At 40.2% G+C, this 10874-nt stretch overlaps 1 pseudogene; it reads left to right on the forward strand.

The window, feature by feature from the left end:
* The first annotated feature begins 4309 nt into the window (after nucleotides 1-4309).
* LOC118890638 lies at nucleotides 4310-5605 on the forward strand (annotated as a pseudogene).
* The last annotated feature ends 5269 nt before the right edge of the window (nucleotides 5606-10874 follow it).

Raw genomic sequence — 10874 nt, forward strand, 5'->3', positions numbered from 1 at the left:
CAGGATTGCTTCAAGCCCCATTCTGGTTACTGGGGCAACCTGAGCCTTTGGGAAAGCCCTCTTCCTGATTGGAAATTAGAGTGGCATGTGCCTCTCCAAACACCTGGGGCTTGTGTCTCATTCCTTCCCCCCCTTCCCCCCATCCCCCGGACAAATTCCAAGCCGTGCAAAACCGGCTGTTGAGGGTGCTGTCTTCCCCAGGTGGGGAGACTTTAAGGAAAGAGGCTGGGGGGGGACCCCACCACCAGGAGATGTGGAGAAGAGGCGACTTTTCCAAACTCTTCCCAACCAGACAGTCCACCATCCTTGGGGTCACAGGCATGTTTGGCTGTAGGTTGGCTCCCCTGCACCTGGAGATTTGGGACCCATGGAGTGGGGACCAGGCGGTACAACTCCAACGGGGCTGCATTCGCTGGCACATCCTCATAGGTTGCTCAGCCCCAGGAGTGTCCAGCCTTAGGACCCTAGCCAGCTCTGGGTCTAGATGATGTGACACCAGGTTGGGTCACCGCCCCTGAACGAACTTAGTAAGAATTTCTCTCTCTCTCTTTTTGTAGTTTATCTCTATTTTTATAGTGGAGTATAGCTGACTTACAATGCTGTGTTTATTTCTGGTGTACATCCACTTGATTCACTTACAGAGAGACATCTATATATTCTTTTTCAGATTCTTACCGGTCTTATGTATTCTTTTCTGGTGATTACAGTGTGTTGAGTCAAGTTCTATGTGCTATACAGTAGGTTCTTATCGATTATCTCTTTTCTCTATGGAAGTGTATGTATGCTAATTTCAACCTCCTGGTTTATGCCTCACCCCCCTCTCACCTTTCCCTTTTGGTAGCCATAAACTTGTTTTCTAAATCTGTGACTCTGTTTCTGTTTTGTAAGTTAGTTCATTTGCATCCATTTTTAGATTCCACCTGTAAGTGATATTATGTCTCTTTCTCTGTGTCAGTTAGTATGATCGTATATAGGTCCACCCAAGTTGCTGCAACTGGCCTTATTTCATTCATATCCATGGTTGTGTAATATTCCATTGTACATAAGTACCACATCTTCTTTATCCACTCATCCTTTGATGGACACTTTCTTTGCTTCCTAGTCTAGGCTCTTGGAAACAGTGCTACAGTGAATGTTGGGGTGCATGTGTCTTTTCGAAATCTGGTTTTCCCCGATTTACACCTAGGAGTGGAATTGCTGGACCCTCTGGTAGATCTATTTTTCGATTTTTAAGGAATCTCATACTGTTCTTCAGAGCGGCAGTTAGCAATTACATTCTCAGCAGCAGTGTGCCACGGTTCTATATTCTCCCCGTACTCTCTAGCATTTCTTCCTTTAGACTTTTGTGCTGATGGTCGTCCTGCCTCAATGGTAATACCTCCTTGTAGTGTTTTTGCATTTCCCTAGAATTTGCGATGTTGAGCAGGTTTTGGTGGGCTTTTTAAAAAAAAAAAAAAAAAAAAACTGTGAATGAAATTTACATCTTGATATCTGCTTCTCGAAATTCTGCCCTGTTTTGAAGTCATTTTCGATAACTAACCCCAAGATGCAGGTGGCATTTACAGCCTCGAGGGCCTTGTGACTCTGCAGTTCTCCCAAGCACCAGTTTTCAATTTGTCGTTTCGGGAATTGGCCACAAAGCGGCAGGATTTCTTCATACCCCACTCTGGTAATTGGGGCAAGCTGAGCCTTAGGGAAAGTCCTTTTCCTGATTGGAAATTAGACTGGAATGTGCCTGTCCAAGACCCTAGGGCTTGTGTCTCATTCCTTCCCCACCTTCCCCTTCATCCCCCCCGGACAAATTCCAAGACGTGCAAAACTGGCTGTTGAGGGTACTGTCTTCAGCCGGTGGGGCGACTCTAAAAAAAGGCTAGAGGTGTGAACCCCAACACCAGCAGCTGGGGAGACCAGGTGACTTTTTAAATCTCTTCCAGCCCAGGGAATCCACCATCCATTGGGTGTCTGAGCCATGTTTTAGCAGTAGGGCGGTTTGCCTGGACTTGGAGATTTTGGATGTATGTAGTGGGGTCAGCCAGTACAATTCCAGGGGCCCCTCATTTGCTGGCACTGTCTCCCCAACTCAGCCCAATGACAGTGCAGCCTTGGGACCCAAGCCAGTTCTGGCTCCAGGGATGTGACTCCAGTTTGGGGCACTGCGCCTGAAGCAATTTAGAAACTATTTCTCTCTCTTTTTTTTTTTTTTTTGAATTTAATTTTCATTGTATAGTGGAGTATAGCTGACTTACAAAGTTGTGTTCCTCTTTTGAGTACAGCAACTGGAATCACTTATACAAAGACGTCTATGTATTCTTTTTTGGATTCATAACATATTCTTACATATTCTTTTTCAGTTATTAGAATCTGTTGAGTCATACTCCCTGTGCTATATAGTAGGTCCTTATTGATTATCTATTTTCTCTGTATAAGAATATGTATGCTGGGCTTCCCTGGTGGCGCAGTGGTTGAGAATCTGCCTGCCAATGCAGGGGACACGGGTTCAAGCCCTGGTCTGGGAAGATCCCACATGCCGCGGAGCAACTAGGCCCGTGAGCCACGACTACTGAGCCTGCGCGACTGGAGCCTGTGCTCCGCAACGAGAGGCCGCGATAGTGAGAGGTCCGCGCACCGCGATAAAGAGTGGCCCCCGCTTGCCACAGCTAGAGAAAGCCCTCGCACAGAAACGAAGACCCAACAGAGCCAAAAATAAATAAATAAATAAATAAAAATTAAATATGTGCTTATAAAAAAAAAGAATATGTATGCTAATTTAAACCTCCTAATTTATGCCTCCTCCCCACCTTTCTCATTGGTAGCCATAAGTTTGTTTTCTAAATCTGTGACTCTGTTTCTGTTTTGTAAGTTAGTTCATTTGTATCAATTTTTAGATTCTACCTCTAAGTGATATCATATGACATTTACCTTTCTCTGTCTGATTTATGTCACTTAGTATGAGTATATCAAGGTCCAACCAAGTTGCTGCAAATGACCTTATTTCATTCATTTCATAGTTGAGTAATATTCCATTGTATATATGTACAACATGTTTTTTATCCATTCATCCTTCGATGGACACTTTCGTTGCTTTCAAGTCTAGCCTCTTGTAAACAGTGCTACAGTGAATGTTGTGGTGCATGTGTCTTGTTGATTTCTGGTTTTCCCCGGATTTACACCCAGGAGTGGATTTGCTGGATCCTAAGGTAGTTCTATTTTTCTATTTTTAAGGAACCTTCATAATGTTCTCCAGAGTGCCTGTTAGCAAATTTCATTCCCAGCAACAGTGTAACAAGGTTCCCTTTTCTTCACCTCTCTCCAGCATTTCTTCCTTTGAGACTTTGTAGTGATGGTCATTCTGACTGGTGAGAGGTGATACCTCATTCTAGGTATCCTTTTTTGCATTAGCCTACAATTAGGTATACCTTTTTTGCATTAGCCTACAATTTCCGATGTTGAGTAGCTTCTGGTGCACTTTTTAAAAAATATATAAAATCACTGTGCGGGAAATTTACATCTTGATATCTGGTTCCTGAAATCCTGCCTCGTTTTGAATTTGTTTTCCATAACTAACCCAGAGACACAGGTGTCATTTTCAGCCTGTCATTTACAGCCTGTCATTTACAGCCTCGAGGGCCTTGTGAATATGCAGGGCCCCCAAGCACCAGTTTTCATGTTGTTGTTGCATGCCCCACTCTGGTAATTGGGGCAAGCTTAGCCTTAGGGAAAGTCCTTTTCCTGATTGGAAATTAGAGTAGAATGTGCCTGGACAAACACCCAAGGGCCTGTGTCTCCTTCCTTCTCCCCTACTTTTTGTAGTTAGGACTTGCATGTCTCTAATAATTTGTGATATTAAGCATTTTGCCATGTCCTTTTTTTTTTTTTCAGTGTGAGTAAAATTTATGTCTTGAAATTGTCTTCTTGAAAATTTGCCCAGTTTTGAATTTTTGTGTCAGTTACCGACCTCAGGACATTTATTTATTTATTTATTTATTTTTGGCTGCACTGGGTCTTCGTTGCTGCTCGCGGGCTTTCTTTAGTTGCGAGCAGGGGCTGCTCTTCATTACGGTGCGCAGGCTTCTCATTGCAGTGACTTCTCTTGTTGCGGAGCACGGGGTCTAGGCGCCCGGGCTTCAGTAGTGTGGCACACAGGTTCAGTAGTTGTGGCTCATGGGCTCTAGAGCGCAGGCTCACTAGTTGTGGCACACAGGCTTAGTTACTCCGCAGCATGCGGGATCTTCCCAGACCAGGGCTCAAACCCATGTCCCCTGCATTGGCAGGCGGGTTCTTAACCACTGTGCCACCAGGGAAGCCCGAGATGATGACTTTTGATAGTGAAGTTGAGTTGATGAAAGTTGCCAGGGCACATCCAAAGGCCAAGTTGGTTTTGCGGGTTGCCACTGATGATTCCAAAGCAGTCTGTCGCCTCAGTGTCAAATTTGGTGCCACACTCAAAACCAGAAGGCTTCTTTTGGAACGGGCAAAAGAGCTAGATATTGATGTCATTGGTGTCAGCTTCCACGTGGGAGGTGGTTGTACTGATCTGGAGACCTTCGTGTAGGCCATCTCTGATGCCCACTGTGTCTTTGACATGGGAGCTGAGGTTGGTTTCGACATGTATCTGCTTGATACTGGTGGTGGCTTTCCTGTATCTGAGGATGTAAAGTTTAAATTTGAAGAGATCACCAGTGTAATCAACCCAGCATTGGACAAGTATTTTCCATCAGACTCTGGAGTGAGAATGATAGCTGAGCCAGGCAGATACTATGTTGCATCAGCTTTCATGCTAGCAGTTAATATCATTGCCAAAAAACTCGTATTAAAGGAACAGACAGGCTCTGATGATGAGTCAAGTGAACAGACATTTATGTATTATGTGAATGATGCAGTATATGGATCATTCAACTGCATCCTCTACAATAATGCACATGTGAAGCCTCTTATGCAGAAGAGACCCAAACCAGATGAGAAGTATTATTCACCCAGCATCTGGGGACAGACCTGTGACGGCCTGGATTGCAAGGTTGAGCACTGTAACTTTCCCAAGATGCATGTGGGCGATCGGATGCTCTTTGAAAACATGGGTGCTTACACTGTCGCTGCTGCTTCCACTTTCAATGGATTCCAGAGACCGACCATCTACTAAGTGATGTCAGGGCCAACATGGTAACTGATGCAGCAAATCCAGAACCACAATTTCCCACCCAGCATAGAGGAGCAGGATGTTGGCACCGTGCCTGTGTCCTGTGCTTGGGAGAGTGGAATGAAACGGCACCCAGCAGCCTGTGCTTCAGCTTGTATTAATGTGTAGATACCATTCTTGTAGCTGTTAACTGCGAGTTTAGCTTGATTTAAGGGTTTGGGGGGGACCATTTAACTTAATTACTGTGAGTTTTGAGATGTCTATGTGAATAGGGTTGGCACAGATGCAACAATGTGGAAGACTAGGTGATGGGGTCATACTTATCTGTGTTCCTATGGAAACTATTTGAATATTTGTCTTATATGGATTTTTATTCACTTTTCAAACATGCTACTAAAGCATGCCCCTCAACTGCTGAGCAAGCATTTGTAGCTTGTGCATTGGCAGAATGGGCCAGAAGCTTAGTGTTGTGACCTGTTTTAAAATAAAGTGTCTTGAAATGAAAAAAAAAAAATTCATGCATATGTACTCAAAGAAATATCACAGGCCCCCCAACACTAGTTCACCTACAGAGAAATAATAAATAATTTCCTCTCATTGTCAGAGAGATCACTAGGAGACATGATCACCCAACTTACTTAACACTTTGAGGTATCAGTAAAAAAAATACCATTGGAAAAGGATTAAAATCATCTCCAGTTGCAGAGCATATGAATGTATATCTAGTAAGCCCAAGGAATCAATGGAAATTTGTTACAGAAAATAAGACAACAAAATATTGTAAAGAGTATAACATAAGCATATAGTACACAATTCATACAGACACATTCCAAGCAGTTACAAAGTACATAAAAAGGAAGCCTCTAATTTTACAAGTATAAAATAAAATAAATAAAAATAAAAATAAATCTAACAACACATGAGAAAAGCCTATATAAAAAAAATTACCATGAACTCCTTATATAGATAATACAGATTTGAAGAAAAAGAAAATCAAGCTATTTCCTTAAATATAATAACAAATGTTTTATATCAATTAAAAAATTCCAATACACATCTGTGTATATGTATACATATGTATATTTGTGTGTAGAGATGTATATAGAGAGATAGATATAGATATGTGTATATTTGTATATATTTGTATGTGTATACACACAAATATTTTTCTGGAGATTGATAATATATTGTTTACATAAAATAATGAGGAAATATATACAAAATATACCTAAAATTGTTATTTTATAAAATTAAAGATTAGTTATTAACTTAAGTATATTTTATGTACATTTCATGGAAACTACTAAGAAAAACTCTATTGTAGTTACACAAAAGGTACAGAAAAAGAGTGAATTCATACCGCATCAAAAAAAACCAAAAAAACAAAAACAAAACAAAAACAAAGGAACTACAACAACAACAACCAACAGAAAATAATGAAAGAGTAATTGTAAGTCCTTGTCAACAATTAACATAAACTTCTTTTTAAGTTTTATTTTATACTGGAGTATAGTTGATTAACAATATTGTGTTAGTTTCAGGTGTACAGACAAATGATTCAGTTATATATATACATGTATTTATTCTTTTTCAAATTCTTTTCCATTTAGGTTGTTACATAATATTGAGCAGCATTCCCTGTGCTATACAGTAGGTCCTTGTTTGTTATTCATTTTAAATATAGCAGTGGGGGGGCTTCCCTGGTGGCACAGTGGTTGAGAATCTGCCTGCCAATGCAGGGGACACGGGTTCGAGCCCTGGTCTGGGAAGATCCCACATGCCGCGGAGCAACTAGGCCCATGAGCCACAACTACTGAGCCTGCACGTCTGGAGCCTGTGCTCCGTAACAAGAGAGGCTGCAATAGTGAGAGGCCCACACACGATGAAGAGTGGCCCCCACTTGCTGCAACTAGAGAAAGCCCTCGCACAGAAACGAAGACCCAACATAGCCAAAAATAAATAAATAAATAAAAGAAACCATGTTCTCCTGTGAAAAATTTTTTTAAAAAAAATTTTTTTTAAATATAAATAAATAAATATAGCAGTGGGTACATGTCAATCCCAAACTCCCTAACTAACCCTCCCACTCACCCATCCCTCCCAGAACCCTAAATTTGTTCTCTAAGTTTGTGAGTTTTTCTGTTTTGTAAATAAGTTCATTTCTATTATTATTTTAAGATTGAGCATATAAGCGATATCATACAATATTTCTCTTTCCCTGTCTGACTTACTTCACTCAGTATGACAAAAACCACTTTTCTGACAGTCCAGTAGTTAAGACTCTAAAGGGGTGTGGATTCGATCCCTGGTTGGGGAACTAAGATCTCTCATGCTGAGGACCCAGCAAAAAAACAGAAAAACTCAGACTTAGAGAACAAATTTAGGTTACTAGAGAGTGTTGATAGAACTCCCTGGTATACATAGGTCCTTTTTGATTATCTCTTTTATTGGAATACAGTGTATTTGTTAATTCTATCCTCCTAATTTATCACTTGACCCCTTCTGTCCTTTTTGGCAACCATATGTTTGTTTTCCAACTCAATGAGCCTGTTTCAGTGTTCTCTAATTAGTTCAGTGTTGTGTATTTTTTGATTCCACCTATAAGCAATATGATATTAGATTTTTAAAATCTGATTTAATTTCTTTAGTATGATTATCTCTAGGTTTTCAATGTGCCTGCAAATGGCATAATATCATTTATTTAAATGTCTGAGTGTTATTGCATCGCTTACATGTGTCAGTTCTTTATCTGTTCATCCAGCCTAGACATTTGTGTGCCTACATGTTTTGGCTCGTGTAAATGGTGCTACAGTGCACACTTGGGTGCATATGTCTTTTCAAATTCTGGTTTTCTGCACATATACTCTTAGGGGTGGCAATGGCGGATCATATGGTAGCTCAAATTTTAAGTTTGAAAGCACTTCCATGTTGTTCTCTAAATTGACTGTTAAAATTTGCAACCCACCAGCCCTCTACATCATTTATTCATTGTACATTTTCGATGATCGCCTTTCCAACCAGTGCAAGGAGATCCCTCATTGTGATTATGATTTGAATATCTCTGCTAACGGCTATGTTGAGCATGTGCTTATGGGCTGTTTTTATTCATAATCAGTGTGAGTAGAATTTACCTGTTGAAAATGTCTCCTTTGAAAGTCGGCCCTGTTTTCAATGATTTTGGAACACTTAAGCCAGGACATTTTATGATGTCAGGTATCATTTAGAGCCCAGGAGTCCTTGGGAATATTAAGTGCTCATAAGAAATGTTTTTGAGGTTCCTTTGCGAGAAACGTTCATGAGGCGCAGGATTTCCTCAGACTGAACTCTGCTTAGGCCAGCAGCCAGAGCCTTATGGGAAATCCTCTTTGGGGTTTATAAATTAGAAAGGAATGTGCAGAACAAACACTCAAATCTTGTGCCTCATTATGACAGTTTAATTAATTAGAATAATTTCTATTTTTTTGGAATAACATTGATATACAGTATTATGTATGTTGTAGGGATACAGAACCATTTTCAGTTATACATATCCACATATGTATACATGTTTGGCTTCTTTGCCCATTTAGGTTATTAGAGAGTGTTGATAGTCGTTCCTAGGTATACGTAGATTCTTGTTGATATTTAGGTATACGAAATATTTTGTATTTTTAATCCCATCCTCGTAATGTATCCCTTAACTCCTTCTGTCCCATTAGGTAACCATAAGTTTGGGGTTTTTTAAACTCTCTGAGACTGTTTATGTTTTTCAATTATTTCAATGCTGTGTCTTTATAGATTCCAACTATAAGTGAGTTCATACAATATTTGTCTTACTGATTCTCACTTACTTCACTTCGTATGATTATCTGTAAGATTATCTATGTTCCTGCAATTGCCATTATTTCATTCTTTTGCATGGAGGAATTGTATACCACTGTGTACATTGATCATTTCTTTTTTATCTGTTCATCTGTCCATGGACATTTTATATGTCTCCACATCTTGGGTATTGTAAATGGTGCTGCTGTGCCCACTTGGATGCGTGTGTTTTTTCGACTTCTGGACCTGTCGGCCTATAATTTTAGGGGAAACTGCAGGATCATAGGGTAGCACTCTTTTTAGCTTTTAAAGGCACATCTTTAATGTTCTCTATAGTGGCTGTTACCATTTATTTCCCACCAGCTCCATAAAAGGATTTCCTTTTCTCCATGCCCTTTCCACGATTCATTCATTTTTAATTTTGGTGATGGCCTTTTACTCCAGTGCAAGGTGATCTCTCACTGTAGTTTTGATTTGCATGTCTATGTTAATTGCTGTGTTGAGTATGTTTTTATATGCTGTTTTTCTTCATATACCCGTGCGAGTAGAATTTATCTGATTCAATTGCCTTCTTGAACGTCTTCCCCTTTTCAGTGACGTTCGAACACTTTCGCATGGACATTTGTTGATGTCAGGTATCATTTAGGGCCCTGCAGTCCTTGTCAATACAAAGTGCTCCTAAGCAAGCGTTTTGAGGTTGCTTTTGCGGGAAATGGCCACTAGGCTGCAGTATGTCCTTGGACCCAACTCTGGTTACCCCGGCAACCAGACGCTAAGGGGAAATTCTGTTTCGGGCTTCTCACATCGAGTGGAATGTGACAGTACAAACACCCAAATCTGTGTCTCATTACCACATTTTTAATTAGATTAATTTTTATTTTTTCTTGAAGGAACATTGATGGACAATGTTGTGTATGTTATAGGTATAGAGAATATTTTTCCCTTATACATAGACATATATGTATGCATCTTCGGCTTCTTTTCCCTTATAGGTTACTAGAGAGTGTTGATAGAACTCCCTGGTATACATAGGTCCTTGTTGATTATCTCTTTTATTGGAAATACTGCGTATTTGTTATTTCCATCGTCCTAATTAATCCCTTCACCCTTCCTGTCCTTTGTAGTAACCACTTGTTTGATTTCCAAGTCCCTTAGTCTGTTTCACTGTTCTCTATTGGTTCAGTGGTGTGTGTTTTTCAATTCCACCTAGAAGAGATATCATACGGTATTAGATTTTAAGATTCGGATTTACCTTATTTAGTATGATTATCTCTAGGTTTTCCGTGTTCCTGAAAAATGGCAAAATTTCACTTATTTAAATGTCTGAGTCATATTGCATTGCAAACATGTGTCACTTCTTCTTTAGCTGTTCATCTGGCCATAGACATTTTGTGTGCCTCCGTGTTTTGGCTCGTGTAAATGGTGCTGCAGTGCCCACTTGGGTGCATATGTCTTTTCGAATTCTGGTTATCTCCGCATATACACTTAGGGTACCAATGGTGAATCTTATGGTAGCTCTAATTTTAAGTTTGAAGGCACTTCCATGATGTTCTCTAAATTGGCTGTTAGAATTTGCAACCCAACAGCACAATAAAAGGGTTTGCACTTCTCTATGCCCTCTACATCATTTATTCATTGTTGATTTTTGATGATGGCCTTCTGACAGGTGCAAGGTGACACCCCGTGGTGAGCTTGATTTGCACGTGTCTGCAGATTACTATGTTGAGCATGTGCTTATGGGCTGTTTTTATTCATATTCTACGTGAGTAGAATTTACCTGTTGAAAATGCTTTCGCTGAAAGTCGGCCCTGTTTTCATTGATTGTGAAACACTTAAGTCTGGACATTTTGTGATCTCAGATACCATTTAGAGTCCAGCAGTCCTTGGGAATATTAAGTGCCCAGAAGCATCTTTTTGAGGTTGCTTTTGCAGGAAACGT

The sequence above is a fragment of the Balaenoptera musculus genome, chromosome 2 (genome assembly GCF_009873245.2).
Source record: "Balaenoptera musculus isolate JJ_BM4_2016_0621 chromosome 2, mBalMus1.pri.v3, whole genome shotgun sequence".
Lineage (NCBI taxonomy): Eukaryota > Metazoa > Chordata > Mammalia > Artiodactyla > Balaenopteridae > Balaenoptera > Balaenoptera musculus.